Source organism: Equus caballus, chromosome 2 (genome assembly GCF_041296265.1).
Source record: "Equus caballus isolate H_3958 breed thoroughbred chromosome 2, TB-T2T, whole genome shotgun sequence".
NCBI lineage: Eukaryota > Metazoa > Chordata > Mammalia > Perissodactyla > Equidae > Equus > Equus caballus.
In genome coordinates this window covers 99,803,273-99,821,158 of record NC_091685.1, presented here as the reverse complement: position 1 = coordinate 99,821,158, position 17,886 = coordinate 99,803,273, and the positions used below count along the sequence as shown (strand labels likewise).

At 37.3% G+C, this 17,886-nt stretch overlaps 1 pseudogene; it reads left to right on the top strand.

Annotated features, from left to right (window-relative positions):
- The first annotated feature begins 3,055 nt into the window (after positions 1–3,055).
- Positions 3,056–4,689, top strand: LOC100071530 (trifunctional enzyme subunit beta, mitochondrial-like; annotated as a pseudogene).
- Positions 4,690–17,886: the final 13,197 nt, after the last annotated feature.

Sequence of the window (17,886 nt, the reverse complement as noted above, 5' to 3'; positions counted from 1 at the left end):
TTATTTGCAAGGGATTAAGTGGATAGATATGTCTGAAAAAATCTCCTGGACGTCCTTTCTTTTCCTATAAAGAAACACAACGATCACTTTCATTGAGAGCTTTTGGTAAAGCAAAATTACTTTCTTGTTTTTTATCCATCGGAGAGCAGTTATACACCCAAAATCAATCAGAGTGAAAAACACCACACAGGGTTCTTTAGGCATTTGTATGCTATACAAATGTTGTACTGGCATTTTGCTGAATAGCAGCACAGGGTGATAAAATCATAAAATAGTCCCTGAAGTCCAGTAAAATATTGGACATAGGACACTGGTTACTGTGCAGAGCTGTTGGCCAGCACTACTTTGCAAATCGATAAGGCAGAAACAATAAGGCTTAATCCAGGAGAGAAAAAGACAAAAATACGCAGAAAAAAAAAACTGTGTTAAAAATTAAACTTTCACAAAGCAAAGAAGAAATATATTCCACAACACTGAAATTAAAGGAATGATTATTTTAATAGTATACAGTGACATTATATCTACTCACCATCAATATGACGTTTTTATAAGTAGACAACTAAATTATTTATCTATTCTTTATCAAGAAAGCTTTCTTCAGTAATTGATACCTGATACTAACCAGCTTTTAGTACAATTTGGGCCAAGTGAGCAGTGGACCAGGAGAGATGAGGGCTGGCGCCAGTGCTCTGAGGCATTGTTACATGGGGAACTTAGGTTTTAACCTTTGTGAAATCATGGAATCGTTAGTCTTGACTTTACAATTATGCTCAGACTTTCTCTCCTCTCCTTTGTCTTGCCCCCAGCAGAGAAGCAATTCAACCTTTTAATATTTAAAAAGTCTATTTCTGGGCTATTAGGAGAGAGATAGAATGTTGCAAAGGATTGTTATTAATTTGATCTGTAGTTTTAGGAGTAGCCAGGGGTGAGAGCTGGGGATCAAGTGTAAGGATTTATAATACAAGAATAACTTAACCAGGCTGTTCTGTGACTCAACACACACAGACACAGACACACACACACACACACACACACACACACACTGTTAAGCTATTTATCAGAGAGCTTCTGGGAACAAGAGATATCTATACACTCAGTTTCTAGGAAGACAGTAAATATGGAAAAAGGGGTAAAGGTCATTATTTTACAATTGAGTGCAGAAAAAGAAGACCCCTAAATACCAATTTCTTCTCGTACTTTCTGCTCCCTTGCAAGATAGGAAATAGCGGAACCGAGTGCCCAGAATGACTTTAGACTCTTGGCTTATAAAATATTGGTGCAGAACCACAGTATCTCTAATAACTGAGGGATATAGATCTTGTTAGATAAGCATTAATTCATGACCAAGCAATTGTATGTTAAAATGACATATTTAGGGTCTAGTTTCCAGTTCTGCATATAAGGATCTTGAAAGTTGCCACACTGTCCTAATACTAAGTAAAAAGCTGAACAGATTTAAAAATTAACAACTCTTCTTGGATCTCTCAGAGAGGGGAGGACACAGGGCATACCACTGCCCCCTAGATTGGAGAGTCAGACAGAATCCAGGGAGTCTGGGCTGACCTGACAGAGATCCCTAGATGAAACCACCGTGAGGACCACAGTGGGGAGGGAGGGTAGGAAACCTGAACTGTAATTGAAGACTTGCTGGAGGCTCAGTGTGGACAAGGCTGAGAGTTAAAAACTGCAGGGGAACCCAATCATAGAGGTGCCCCCACAAGACTATAAAATGTACTTTGAGGAACTTGACCGGATTCTCACAGTAAATATTAGAGAAAAATCATCCGGCAAGAGGATAGAAAAAGGAACCATTTTTAAATACTCCAGGGCACTCTGTTCTTCTTAACAAGACATGCCCTCTGGGGAAACTAGTTAACTAAAGCCTAAGAAAGAGAGAAAGGAACCGAAGGAACAATAATGACTGAGAATCTCCCCAAATTAATGACAGACTCCAAACCACAGATCCAGGAATCTCAGGGAAAACCAAGCAGAATAAATGCAAAAACCACCCCACAAACTACACCTACGCATATCATTTTCAAACTACAGGAAATCCAACATAAAGAAAAGTCCAAAAGAAGCCAGAGGGGGAAAAAACACCTTACTGACAGAGGAACAAATATAAAAATTACCTCTGACTTCTCCTCAGAAACCATGAAAGCAAGAGGGCAGTAGCAAGAAATATTTAAAATGTTGAGAGAAAAAGACACCAACTTAGAATTCTGTACCCTACGAAATTATCTTCAAAAGAGAAGAAATAAAGACTTCCTCAGACAGATAAAAATTGAGGGACTATGTTGCCAGGAGGCTTGTCTTGCAAGAAATATTTTGAAGAGTTCTTTAGAGGGAGAGATGCAGCTGGGAGGCTGGCCCAGTCTTGGCAAGAGTTACGCCCAGGGCTCTGGGGTGCCCTCAGGCAGGCCTTACCTGAGCAGTGGAGCATCCTGCGGCAGCAACGAAGGAGCTGAGGCTGCCAAGTGCCCTGGAGGCCACAGTCTTGAACTGAAGAGGAAAGCTCTTCAAGCTGGCACTGCCCAGCAGAGCACTTTTCTTCCCATAGCATGGCCCAGCCAGGCCCATTGAGGTGGGTGCAGATCCTGTGTTTTCCAGTCCCGGGGGGCCGGTGCACAGCCTTCCAAGCTGCCTAAGCTCATGGAGACAGCAGGCAGAGATGAGTGGTCCTTTCTAGGCCAGACCTGTCTCTTGGTCCCTCTGGGTCCTGGCACTTGGGTCCGGACCTTGCCCCCAGCGGGACCCGAAGTGAACACCAACTAAGGTGAAACTATTTCAGGATGCCTTCCATCTTTTTTGTATTTTGGGGGAAGATTAGCCCTGAGCTAACATCTGCTGCCAACCCTCCTCTTTTTGCTAAGGAAGACTGGCCCTGAGCTAACATCCTTGCCCATCTTCCTCTACTTTATATGTGGGACACCTACCACAGCATGGCATGCCAAGTGGTGCCATGTCCACACCTGGGATCCGAACCAGTGAACCATGGGTCACTGAGAAGTGGAACATAGGAACTTAACCATTGTGCCACTGGGCTGGCCCCAGGATGCCCTCCATCTTAACTTATGATTTAAAAAATCTCCTTAGTACCCAAAATGGGCCCTCAGGTTTTCTATAAGACCTCTGAGTTGTTCCTCCCAGCCAGAAGATGCCCCAGCCATCCAGACCAAATTGAAGAAGACTCTAGCCAAATCTAATATAAGGAATATTGTGGTGGTGGATGGAGTTTGACACTCCATTTTTGCTGTCAGGTACTTCATATAAAGACCTGATGCCACATGATTTGGCTAAAGCAGCATTTTCAAGTTTGTTGCATTGGACCAGTGTCCCAAAGGAAGCTGTTGATTACATCATCTTTGGCACACTTATATTGGAAATGACAACAAGTAATGTGGCTAGAGAGGCTGCCCTCGGAGCTGGCTTCTCCAACGAGACTCCTGCTCACGCTGTCACCATGGCTTTCATCTCTGCTAACCAAGCCATGACCACAAGTGTTGGCTTGATTGCTTCTGGTCAGTATGATGTGGTCATGGCAGGTGGTGTAGAGTTAAAGTTGGGTGTCCCTATCTATCATTCAAGGAAAATTATTCCTCATCTCAATTTGCCCAAAACTCTGGCTCAGCAACTATCTTTAATCCCTAAATTCAGATTGAATTTGCTATCACCTGAGTTCCTTGAGGTGGTTGAGTTGCCCACTACTGAGACTGTGGGCCACTTTGCAGACCTATTGGCCCCTGCCTTTGATGTTTCACTACCAGCACAGAATGGGTACATGCTGCACTTGCACAGCCTGGCCAAGAGGGCACAGGATGAGGGACTCCTGTCTGATGTACTGTGCAAAGTAAAGTACCAGGAAAAGATACAATTACCAAAGATAATGGCATTCATCTTTCCTCCCTGGAGCAGATGGCGAACCAAAAACCTGCATTCATCAAGTCCTATAGGATAGTGACTGCTGCAAATTCTTTCCTGACCCATGGTGCCTCCATAGTATTGATTACAACAGAAGAAAAAGCTCTTGCTATATGTTATAAGCCAAGGGCATATTTGAAGGACTTTGTGTACATGTTTCAGGATCCAAAAGATCAACTTTTACTAGGACCAACATACACTACTCCAAAAATTTTAGAAAAGGCAAGATTAACAACGGCTGATATTGATGCTTTTGAATTACACAAAGCTTTCTCAGGTCACATTTTGGGTAATTTTAAAGCCATAGATTCTTATTGAACAAAACTATATGAGTAGAAAAACCAAGGTTGGATTGCCTCCTTTGGAGAAGTTTTTTTTTTTTTTAAAAGATTTTATTTTTTCCTTCTTCTCCCCAAAGCCCCCCGGTACATAGTTGTGTATTCTTCGTTGTGGGTTCTTCTAGTTGTGGCACGTGGGACGCTGCCTCAGCGTGGTCTGACGAGCAGTGCCATGTCCGCGCCTAGGATTCGAACTAATGAAACACTGGGCCGCCTGCTGCAGAGCGCGCGAACTTAACCACTCGGCCACGGGGCCAGCCCTCCTTTGGAGAAGTTTAACAACTGAGGTAGATCACTGTCCCTGGGACACCCATTTGGAACCACTGGCTGCCAATAGGTAACAGAAGCAAGGAGGCAGTATGGTTTAGTGGCTGCCTGTGCAGCTGGATGGCATGACCATGCTATGATAGAGGAAGCTTATCCAAAATAATAGATCAAGAAGAGGTGACCTGGAGTTTCTGTGCAACACTCACACTAGGCAATGCCATTTCAGTGTTTTACTAAATGGCGTCTATGGTTCCTAGAGCCTCTTAGGAAAGCAAAATTTGTGACCTTCTGTTAAATACTTTGCAATTAAGCCTTGCTAGTGTTCTGAGCTTTCCAATAATAATGGCTTATTACTCTTTCCGGGATTTCTTAATCACAAGAATTTCGCATAGTGATATGTTTAAGCAATTGTTTTTGGCCTCTATGTTCATTAAAGACTAAATGAATGGTTGCAATTTGGGAAAGAGTTTAGCTGAGACTCAGAATCATCTTTGTAACATTTGCACATCATACTTATTCCTATTTGTGACCTAAAGATAAGTGTTTTCTATAAAATATAAACCAATACGCCTAAATTAGCTTAATTATGGAAATACAATTCAGAATCTAAACATCACTGAAAACTTACAGTAAATGTTTATATACATAAATACCATGTTGGTTAACCTTAATAAAGTGGAGAAGTATTGGGGAAAATAAAAGTTCTTTAGAGACAAAGAAAATGATGTAAGTCAGAAACTAAGATCTACATAAAGAAAAGAAGATCATCAAAAAAGGAATATGTGAAGATAAAATAAAAACTTTTATTTTTCTTATTCTTAATTGGTCTAACAGATGTTTCATCAAAATAATAATACCAACAATGTGTTCGATTATGTATGCTTATGTATATATCATATGTGTATGCTTATGTATGCTTATATATAAGTAAAAAGAATGGCAGCAATAATACAAAATATGAGAAGAAGAAATTAGGATCATTTTGTTATTATAAATTACTCACACTCCCCATGAAGTAGTATACTGTCATTTGAAAGTGGGCTCAATTTAGTTGTATGTGTATATTGTACACCCTAGGGCAACCACAAAACTAGTAAAAAAACAAAATCCCGCAACCTCCCCCAACACAAAGAAGTGTAAGCTATATGCTAAGAAAGGTGAGAAATTGGAATCATATAAAATGCTCATTTAAAACCACAAAAAGCATAAAAAGAGTGAAAGACAAAAACGGAGACAAAGAACAAGAGCATCAAGTAGAAAACAGTAGCAAATATGGTAGGTGTGATTCAAATATGTCAATAATCACTTTGAAAATCAATGACCTAAATGCACCAATTGAAAGATAAAATTGTCAGAATGCACCAATTGAAAGATAAATATTGTCAGAGTGAATCAAAAAAACAAGACTCAATTATATGATGTCTCCAAGAAACTCATTTTAAATGTAAAGATGCATATAGAGTAAAAGTAAATGGATGAAGAAAAGTATACTAATTCTAATTCTAATCAGAAGAAAGCAGGAGTAGCTATATTAATTTCAGACAAAGTGGTTTTCAAAACAAAGAAGCTTATAAGGGATAAAGAAGGGTATTATGTAATGATAAGGGAGTCAATTCTCGAAGAAGACATAACAACCTTTAACATGTATATACCTAACAATAGAGAATCAGACTATCAGAGGCAAAAATTATGAACTACAAGAAGAAAGAGATGAATCCACTATCACAGTTGGACACTTCAAGACCCCTCTCTCAGAAATGGACAGATTCCTCAGGTAGAATATCAGCAAGGGCATAGTTGAACTCAAAATACAATTGACATCTATAGACCAAATCCTCCAACACCAGCAGCATGCACATTCCTTTCAAACATACATGGAACATTCCTCACTATACACCACATTCTTGGCCATAAAACACACCTTATCAAATGTAAAAGAATAGAAATTGTAAAATGTCTACTCTCAGATCACAATGGAATTAAGCTAGAAATCAATAATAGATAACTAGAAAATACCCAAGAATGTAGAGATTAAGCAACATACTTCTAAATAACACATAGGTCAAAGAAAACATCTCAGGAAAAATTAAAAAACATTTTTTCCTAGATGAAAATGAAAAAATAACATCAAAATTTGTGAAATGCAACAGCAGTGCTTATATGAAAATTTATACCATTGAATGCATATATTAGAAAAAAAGAAAGCTCTAAAATCAATAATCTAAGTTTCCACATTACGAAACTAGAAAGAGAACAGAAAATTAAATCCAAAGGAAGCAGAAGAAAAGAAATTATAAGAATTAGAGCAGAAGCCAATGGAATTTAAAAGAGGAAATCAATAGATTAAATCAACAAAACCAAAGCTGTTTCTTTGACAAGATCAAATAAATTGATAAGCCTTTAGCCAGGTTAAATAAGGAAAAAAGAGTGGACACAAATGACTAACATCAGAAATGAAAAAAGGGACATCACTATAGACCCTATGAACGTTAAAAGGAACGTTAAAGGAATACTATGAACAACTCTACGCCCACGAATTTGATAACTCAGATGAAATGAACCAATTTCTTTAAGGATCTAGTTTGCCAGAATTCACACAAGAGAAATAGACAATCTGAATAGCCCTACATTTATTAGAGAAATTAAATCAATAATCAGTAACCTTCCAAAACAGGAAGCACCAGGCCCAGATAGGTTCACTGGTGAATTATACCAAACAGTTAATGAATAAATCATACCAATTCTCAAAAACTTTTTTTAGAGGATGGAAGCAGAAGGAATACTTCCTAATTCATTCTACGTGGCCAGTTTCACCCTGATATCAAAACCAGAGAAAGACATTATAAGAAAAGAAAACTGCAGACCAATATCTTTCATGAACACAGATGCAAAATCCTCATCAAAATATTAGCACGTGGATTGGGCCAGCCCAGTGGCATAGTGGTTAAGTTCACGTGCTCTGCTCTGGTGGCCCGGGTTTTGCTGGTTCTGATCCCTGGCACGGACCTATGCACCAATTATCAGGCCATGCTGTGGTGGGAATCTCACATACAAAATAGAGGAAGATGGGCATGGACATTAGCTCAGGGCCAATGATCCTCAGCAAAAAGAGGAGGATTGGCAGCATAGGTTAGCTGAGGGCTAATCTTCCTCAAAAAAAAAAAAAAAATAGCAAGTTGAATCCAACAATGTATAAAATAAATTATGCACTACAATGAAGTAGTATTTATCCCAGGTATGCAAGGCATGTTCAGCATTCAAAATCAATTAAGGTAATCCTTCAATAGTCTAAAAAAGCAAAATCACATGATTATATCAATAGATGCAGAAAGAGTGTTTGATAAAATCCAACCCCGATTTATGATAAACACTTTCAGTAAACTTGGAATAGAGCCAAATATTCTCAACTTGATAAAGAATATCTATAAAAACCCTCCAGCTAATATCATATTTAATGGTAGGAAACTTGAAGTTTTCTCACTAGGATCAGAACAAGGCAAGGATGCCTCCTCTCACCACTATTTCTCAATACTGTCCTAGAAGTTCTGGCTAATGCAATAAGACAAGAAAGGAAGTAAAAGGTATATAGATTGGGAAGGGAGGAATAAAATGATCTCTGTTTTAGATAACATGATAACTTGTGTAAAAAATCTGAAAGAATTGACAAAAAACTCCTGAAACTAACAAGCAATTATAATAAAGTTGGAGGGTACAAAGTTAATATACAAAAGTCAATCACTTTCCTATATATTAGCAATAAATAAGTCTAATTTGAAATTAAAATCACAATACCATTTGCATAAGCACTCAAAAAAATAAAATAGGTATAAATTCAACAAGATATGTCCAAGATCCATATGAGGAAAACCATAAAAAATGATTAATAAAATAAAAGAAGAATTAATTAAATTGATAGTCCATGGTCATTTACAGGAAGATTCAATATTGTCAAGATGTCAGTTCTTCCCATCTCAATCTATAGATTCAATGCACTCCCAATTAAAATCCCAGAAAGTTATTTTGTGGATCTGGAAAAAATGATTCTAAAGTCAGAATAGTCAACAAAATATTGAAGAACAAAGTTGGAATACCAAAAATACCTCACTTCAAGACTTATTACAAAGCTACAGTAATCAAGAAAGCATGAAATTGGTGAAAGACTAGAAAACTGATTGGTAGAACAGAATAGAGAGCCCAGAAAGAGACCCACATAAATATAGTCAACTGATTTTTGACAAAGGTGCAATGGCAATTCCAAGGAGCAAAAATAATTTCTTGAAGAAATGGTGCTGGAACAATTAGACATCCACACACAAAAAAATGAATCTAGACACAGACCTTAGACCCTTCACAAAAATTAACTCAAAATGAATCACAGATTTAAGTGTAAAATGCAAACTTATAAAACTCCTAGAAGGTAACATAGGAGAAAAACTAGATTGCCTTGGGTATGGTGATGACTTTTTAAATGCAGCACTAAAATCATGATCCATGAAAGCAATAATTGATGAGCTGAACTTCATCAAATTTACAAGCTTCTGTCCTGTGGAAGACAATGTCAAAAGAATGAGAAGACTAAGCCATAGACTGGGAGAAAATATTTGCAAAAATCCATCTGATAAAGGATTGTTGTCCAAAATATACAAAGAACACTTAAAACTCAGCAGTAATAAAACAAACTACCTGATTAAAAGATGGGCCAAAGACCTTCAGTGAGGTATACCTCACCAAAAAAGATATATAGATGGTAAATAAGCATATGAAAGATGCTCCACATTATGTCACAAGGGAAATACAAATTAAAATGAGATACTACTACAAACCTATTGTAACGGCCAAAGTCCAGAACACTGACAAAACCGAATGTTGATGAGCATGTGGAGCAACATGAATTCTAACTGATTGCTGGCAGCAATGGAAGGTGGTATGGACACTTTGGAAGATGATTTGGTGGTTTCTTAAAAAACTAAACATACCCATACCATATGATCCAGCAATCATGCTACTTGGTATTTACCCAAAGGATTTGAAAACTTATGTCCCTACACAAAAACCTGCACGTGGATGTGTATAACAGATTTGTTCATAATTGCCCAAATGGGAGAAACCAAGACTTCATCAGGAGAATGGATAAACTGTGATACATCCAGAAAATGGAATATTATTCAATGCTAAAAGAGGCCAACTCATTGCCAAAACCCATGTTTTCATAAGATTATTTGGAAGACCTCTAGGCCCCTCTGAAGTTTGCTTTTATTTTTGTCATAAGACATTTCCCATCAGTAGCCTCCAGAACAGACATGTAAACAATAGTCAGTTAAGAAGATCTTTAATTTGTCCTGCAGAAGAATGATGCATCAATAAAAACCTATTACACAATCAATATTTCAGGAAGCCTAGAGAATATGTGCTCGCTGGTGACACTACATAATTGTTTTAAAAGAAAGGTGAACGTTCCTTCCTAGCCTTTTTTATGGATGCTAGATATCCCATCAGAGAATATCAAACTACCCATTTCACTAATAAGGAAGTGCTGTTTGATTGAGGAAGCTATTGGTAGTCCAATGAAAAAAGCAATGACACATTCAGGGGAAAATGGTCACTTATAAATGAATATCCCCTCACATTACTGTAGAACAATTATTCGAGGGAAAGTATCCTTAGCAGAACTAAGGCCATGAGAAATAAGATCTCTACAATTGCCATTCTGACCAATTCCAGTCCTTACATACTTATTCTAAAACTTCCACTTTTCAACAACAGTTCTAATTTCCAAATTTAGGAAAAAAACATCATCAGCACCTTGCTATTTCTTCCTATCTATTTTGCACATGCAAGAGTTTAGGATTCTTAAATACTAACTTCCTAAAACATTTTCAAAGAATATTTTGCTTCATTTATCTCTCCAACCATCTTTTCACCTACCCAACTTTCTACTGCCTACTTACCTATCTTACTTGCCTTATCTCTCTCTCTCTCTCTCTATCTACCTATTTATCTATCTATCTATATCTCTGTCTCAACAAGAGTTTCACATGGCACACCTTATCACAAATTATTCTTTGCTAATATGCTTTAAAACTCTATAAGACTTTTAAAACTCTATACAGAAATTGTCACTGCAATATAAAACTATCAATGTGCATTCAATGTTTTGTTGGGTAAAGTCCTTTTGATTTGTTATAATATTGGTCTGAATTCAAAAATTTACTTGTTTTGAAATTATATTTTCTCTAAGTTTATAGTCAAAATTATTCTTATTTAAATGAATCTGCTATCATTTGAGCTGAATTAATTCTATTCTTAACAGAATGAGAATATTTTTCTTACTAAGCTAAACTCTGTTGAAGACATTTGTACAATACTTAACAATAAAGATGAAAAATTCTTAGGTAGGATTATATCTGATAGCCTTATGTATTTTTAAATCCTCTTTATTTTTAACGCTCCTTGTACATATTCTTACAGAATGCAATTCAGTGTTTGAGGCAAACTCAATTACCAAAATTCACAGTGTATGAGAAACTTTAAGCTATGTTTAAAGATACTATTGAGATGTGGGAAAAAATGTGGACTGCTACAGAAAGCCATACCCAGAAAGTAAGATAAATATTTATCTACTCAAGGAGAGAATGCGTAACTTCTCTTAAGATTTGCAGAATTATTTGATATAATCTGTAATGCTGTCTCATATTATAAAGCAAATAATCGCTGGGGCTTTAAAAATGTTATAAGCACCCAAAAGTTAAAAAATTTCCCTTTTTTTACTTACAGTTTATATCTGCAGTTACTATGTTTTGTAGATTTCTAATATATTTGTTTCCCACTATTTTTATATTATTCCAGAAAGTTTCTATTTATCAGAAAAATTTTATAAATATAAGGATTGTTTAGTATATCTACATCTGATGTTTTATCACCAAGAAGAGGAGAAATGTAATTACAATAATAATGTCAGTGAATACTTTAAATTCCCCTACCCCCATGTACCCAAGTGACTGGAAAGAGGAGAGTGTGGATAGGAAATCAGGACGGGGAAATGAAGAATTTTTTAAAATCTAGTGGTTCTTAGAGTTAAGTAAGAGAGGAAAAAGAATGGAGGGAGGTAAAAGCAAAACACAAGCTTTTGTTTTTAGATCAAACGCCTGCTATTGGGGTAGAGTGAATAGGAATGATTAGACAGATAGATAGATAAATAGATGTGTATCCCACACATTCATATGTTGAAGTGCTAACCAGTACCTCAGAATGTGTCTGTGTCTGAAGATTGGGCCTTTAAAGAGGTAATTAAGTTGAAATGAGGCCATAGGGTGATCCCCAATCCAATCTCACTGTTGACCTTGTAAAAAGAGGAAATTCGGACACACAAAGAGACACTAGGGGTGCACTTACACAGACGGACAACCACCTACAACCATCTACAAGAGGGAGGCCATCTACAAGCCAAGGAAAGAGGCCTCAGGAGAAATCAACCCTGCTGACACTTTAATCTTGGACTTCCAGCCTCTAGAACTGTAAAAAAATACATTTGTGTTGTTTAAGTCACCCAATCTTTGATATTTTGCTATGACAGCCTAAGCAAAATAAAACAATAGATATTTTTCTCTGTCCCCACGTTAGATTCTGTGAGGAGACTGCCTTTTAGAGTGTCCCTCTGTTAACTGAGCAGGCCAAACAGAGAAATGTCCCACCAGCTGTCATGCCCACAATTTCCCTAAGCTCCTGCAATTTAGGTAAGACAGATTTTCCTGTGTGTTCCCTGTGGGACACATAGAGTCAAGGGACTTGTCATTGTGTAGGTCCTTCACTATGGTAAGGGGTAAGGTGACCCAAAATGGAGGTTGTAAGGTCAGATGTCCTAAGTCATAAATACAATAGAGGCTGTGACTGGTGACACAGAAATTTGCAGTGTCAGCAAGAGCTGGCCAGGAACCTAGTATTTAATATGATATGGTGTCGTCAAAACTACCAAAGACCCACAGGGCAGAAAAAGGACAAGCACATGGATCTAAAGCCACCTTCTCTTTGCAGTAGGGGCAAGTAAGATTTCCTCGTGACATAGATACAAATCTGAGAAGGAGGAGGGAAGGAAACATCCTAAAAAAACAGAAAACCCTATGTATTCACAAAATACCAAATAGTGTTTAAAACGGAAGGAATCGTGATATCTTTAAATTATAGCAGTGAGCCCACTGTCCATGTAATGCCCACTACCCTGGCCTAAGAGGACTCATGAATACTGCTGGGTACCTTGATTTTTGGTTAAATCACATACGCAAGGAAAGAAACCATAATCCCCTAGACACTCTCATTTCTCCACTACAAGTGCACATTTCTTTTTTGTTAAACTCATCAAAGGTAATCCTAGGCTATTCTATTAGATGTGTTTGAGCTATTGAAGTTGCTGCTCACAGTAATGTTTGAGTTGATGTTAAAATAACAGAACATATTTTATTATTTCATAAGAAAAGAAGTCTGACAGGAGGCAAGGAAACGAGTCTCTAGAAGGATGACGAATTCCTAACCCCCACTGAATGGAGCGTCTAAAGGAGCTTAAGCACAGCGGTGCCTGCCATGATTGTCTTAGGAAATGGAGTGAATGTGTCTTCAGTGAGGAAGCATAAATAAAGCTAATTATAAGGACAGGAAAGTAAAGAATGGAAAACAAATATTGGGGGTGGGTGGGTGGAGGAAGGGGAAGAAAAATTAGTAAACATTAATGTTTGCACCTTATTTAAATTATATGATTTCAAAATATTCCCATCAAAACATCTTTCTAAACCTTTGTTCCTCAAGGGTCTAGGGCAGGGGTCAGAAAACTATAGTCTGTCAGGAAATTCAAACTTTTGCCAGGCCTTATATCAGAAATGAGGGGCTGGCCCAGTGGCACAGCGGTTAAGTTCGCACGTTCCGCTTCTCAGTGGCCAGGGGTTTGCCGGTTCGGATCCCGGGTGTGGACATGGCACTGCTTGGCAAGCCATGTGTGGTAGGTATCCCACATATAAGTAGAGGAAGATGGGCACGGATGTTAGCTCAGGGCCAGTCTTCCTCAAAAAAAAAGAAATGAAAGAGGGGGCTATGATTACTGATTCAATGGACACTAAAAAGGTAATAAAGGAATATTATGAATAATTGTATGTCCACAAATTAAATAACCTGGATTAAAAGGACCAATTCTTTGAAACACGCAGCTGCCAAAACTCACACTGGGATAAATAGAAAGTATGAATAGTAGTATAGCTTTTAAAATAATTGAATCAATAACTAGTAACCTCCCCAAAAAGAAAACATTAGGCCCAGATGGATTCACTGGTGAATTCTACCAAATATTTAGGGAAGGAATGATACTAAATCTCTATACCTTGTTTCAGAAAATAAAATCAAGGGGCCTATTCATCCTATGAGTCCAGCACTACCCTAATACAAAACCCAGACAAAGACATGAAAGAAAAACTACAGATAAATATCTTATAACATAGATGCAAAATCCTCAATAAAATGTTAGCAAGTGTAATCCAACAATGTATAAAAAGAATTATACACAATTATCAAGTGGGATTTATTTCCTGTATGCAATGGAGACAGGAATTGGATTTATGTAGCCACAAACCAAGGGATACCTGGAGCAACCAGAATCTGGAAGGGGGAACAGAGGATTTACTCCTAGAACCTTTGGAGGAACCACAGTCCTACTGGCACATTGATTTCAGACTTCTGTCCTCCGGAACGGAGAGAATAAATTTGGTGATAATTTGCTATAGCAGCCACAGGAAAATAATACAATGCTTAGTAAAGTAATCCAAGTTTTTGAAACCAAATGTCTTATATTCCTTTGTAAATGTCCGTAATGTGCTGAGGATTGTTGAGAGAGCTGCTATCCTAGTCATTCTGGATAACCCTACCCAGCATCTCTCTTCGACACAGGTTCAAGTGGGGAAAGGAAGAGGATTTCTTTGTGTTCTGTGTTCCAGTGTACCACTGTCAGAGCTCTTCTCAAAACCTCCTCTCTGATGAAATTTGGAAAGAATAAGTGTGATTTGGATATGATTGCTTAGTGCAGAAAAATAGAAAATTCACAGCAGGCATGATATAAAAGCTGGAAGTGATTCTTTCAGCAGGGAAAGGAAACAGAGTAACAAGTAAACACTACTGGCCTTCTATTTAAAGATAGTAAGAAGACGACTAATTTTACTAGGCCTGAGCTAATTGCCATATTCTGGATTGAAATTTAAAAAGTTGGAACAAAATCGTTTTTAAACTAGGAAATCTCTTATGTCTTTTTTTTTCTTTTGAGGAAGATCAGCCCTGAGCTAACTGCTGCCAATTCTCCTCTTTTTTTTCTGAGGAAGACTGGCCCTGAGCTAACATCCGTGCTCATCTTCCTCTACTTTATGTGTGGGACGCCTACCACAGCATGGCTTGCCAAGCAGTGCCATGTCGGCACCCAGGATCCCAACCAGCGGGCAAACCCGGGGCCGCCGAGAAGCGGAACGTGCGCACTTAACTGCTGCGCCACCAGGCCGGCCCTCCTATGTCTTTATTGCAGGTGGGATGTGAGTTTTGGAGACGTCTTTAGTAACGTATTGAAACAGATTGTTTGAAAAATATGTTAAACAGATGGTGTAATGAATACAACAACTCAGCAGAGTTTGTCCAGTCTTAAAATGTCACAGCAACACTGGTTGTTGTGATTTTATGGACTTTTTTCCTAAATTTTTCAAAAGTATTTAAAAACATATTGTGCAAAAAAAATCATTCCACAATTAGGTATAACTTATTAATGATCAACAAGATAGGTAACCATCTCTTTATTATAAATTTAACTACTTTGGCCACTAATAAAATTAATGTTAAGTATCTTTTGAATTTGAAAATAAATCTTTACATACTGGGGTATTGTGTGCTTGTTTTATAATAAGATCAAGATTAGTTTTAGATAGTGCAAATAAATATATTGATGTCCGGCAATCTGCGATAAGTAATATTTCTAGGATACATTTGATAAAGTACTATGGAAAATCATGCTGAAAAATATTACAATAACAGAAATATTGCAGTAATATGTCATTAAGAGAAAAAATACAAAATAGTTATATGACATGATCCATTATGAATAACATATCTGTATGTGTATACATGTACATTTGTGCATTTTTCCATAAAATACACTATAAGCTTCAACATATTCACAACGATCATCTCTATAGTTGGTTTTACTTTTCATTGAATTCTGTATTTTCTAAATAATTCTGCTTCAATAAAAATATTATGTCTTTGCATTCTAGGTCATTCTAAAATAATTTTGATTTGCTAAATCTAAGTTTCTCTGCACATCCTCCAAAAAGCCATACAGATCAACAAGGAGAGCAAATAAAACTAAATATAACCCATATCTCAGCAGATCAGGAGACAGAGATTACTACAAACCTCAATTTATGCATGATTGGAGAAGTAAACATATTCCAGTAGGTGGCTCATAGCAGAGCCCTGAGTTGAGAATGCATGGAATCTGAAGAGATGGCATGTGGAAGAGACTAGGGGAGCAGAGGGCTCAAGGGTGATGGAGCAAAAAGAATCATTCCAGAAAGAAAAATTCCTTTTGCTATATAAGAAAACAAAAACCAAAAAACTACTGAGAACAAGTCTCAGACCTGATAGATCTCAGCAGGAGATAAAGGGAAGACCTTTGAACACATATAATGACTGAGGTGGAAGTCATAAATACCAATTGCTTCTGGAAGTTTAGGGAGTAAATAGAGAAGGGGCAGTAATGTGTGGACATGCAGAAGTGAATAGAAGGAAAGAAGAAAGTGGTGAAATTAGGGGACACTGAAAAAGTAAATTACGAAGTTGAAAGACACACTAAATGGTCCCCTCAATACCATCAAAGGAAAAAGTTATATGTTAGAAACCAAAATTACACTTCACTATATTGACTGAAGAGGATAGTCTTGAACTGATGGTCTTGTGAGATACTTCTAACCCCAAACAGCTGCCCCTCAAAGAAACAACAAAAAGGAATCTAAAATTGAGCAAATAGCTATTAAGAAGACAATAGAAAAGAAGAATCAAAATATTTCAACAGGTGTAAATTCTTCTTTAAAAAAAAGCAGAAGAAAACTCCAGTGGAAAACTTCAAGCTCAACTAAATATAATTAAGCAAGCATTAGAAAATATTAGGAGAAAAAAGCCCCATAAATAACTTCAAAAACTAAAAACATAAATGGACAAAATCCAGGAAAATACAAAATGGTGATTGAATTTAAGATCAGAAATGAAGAAAAAGATAAAATTATATCAGAAATAAAGACTAAATTATAATATTCATAAGGAGGAATAAATTCAACACAAAATTATTGCATTTGAACATCAAGAAGACAAAAATCATGACTACAGAAGAGCTACACAACTTTAACACAGACAATGAAGACGTTGAGATTACTAAAGATTTTGTTTCCCTTGGTTCAGTCATCAATTTAAATGGAGAGTGTGGCCAAGAAACAAAGAGAAGACTGAGACTCGGAAGGGAGTCAATGAAAGAATTGGGAAAGATCATCAAGTGTAAAGAGGTGTCATTAGAGACTCAAGCCAAGATTATCCACACCCTTGTATTCCCAATCACTAGGAGGGTGCAAAAGCTAGACAGTGAAGAAGGCTGATGGGAAAAAAAAAAAATGATTTGTTTCAAATATGGTGTGGAAGAGAGCTCTATGGACGCCCTATGCCAGAAAGACGAATAAGCTGGTCCTAGAACAAATTGATCCTGAACTGTCGCTGGAGGCTCCGTAAAGGCATCTATAGTCATGAGTCTACAGAAGCTGAGTAGGGCTGTTGAGGACGGGACATTGTGGACATCATTCAGTCATAGGATCACCAGGAGTCAGAGCTGACTTGAGGGCACATAACAGCAACACTGAAAAAACAGTAAGAAAATCAAGATAGTGAAAGTGGGAGACAGAGTTTGAAAGGATGAGGGAGAAAGTAGCTCAAACTGAAGAGAAGGAAAGACAAGTGTATAGGTAACTGCAGATTCTGAAGAAGAAAAATAAGGAAGTAATTATAACTATGATCCAAGAAAGATCTCTGGAGTTAAAAGAAGATTTGTATCTACATACTGACAGGGCCCACCACGTGCCTGAGGAAACCGACCTAGAGTAGTTGACTCTAAGCCACATCCCAGCAATATTTTTAGACCAAGAGCATTATTGGACTTAAAAGAAAGAAAAAAGTGTCCTGGATTCCTAGGGAAAAGAGCAAATTTCATATAAATGTAAACTCTCTGTAAGTAATTTGCTGAAGGATGAGCATCATTCAACACAGACATCACTGGGAAAATTTCATCAAAAGAACTGATAGTGGA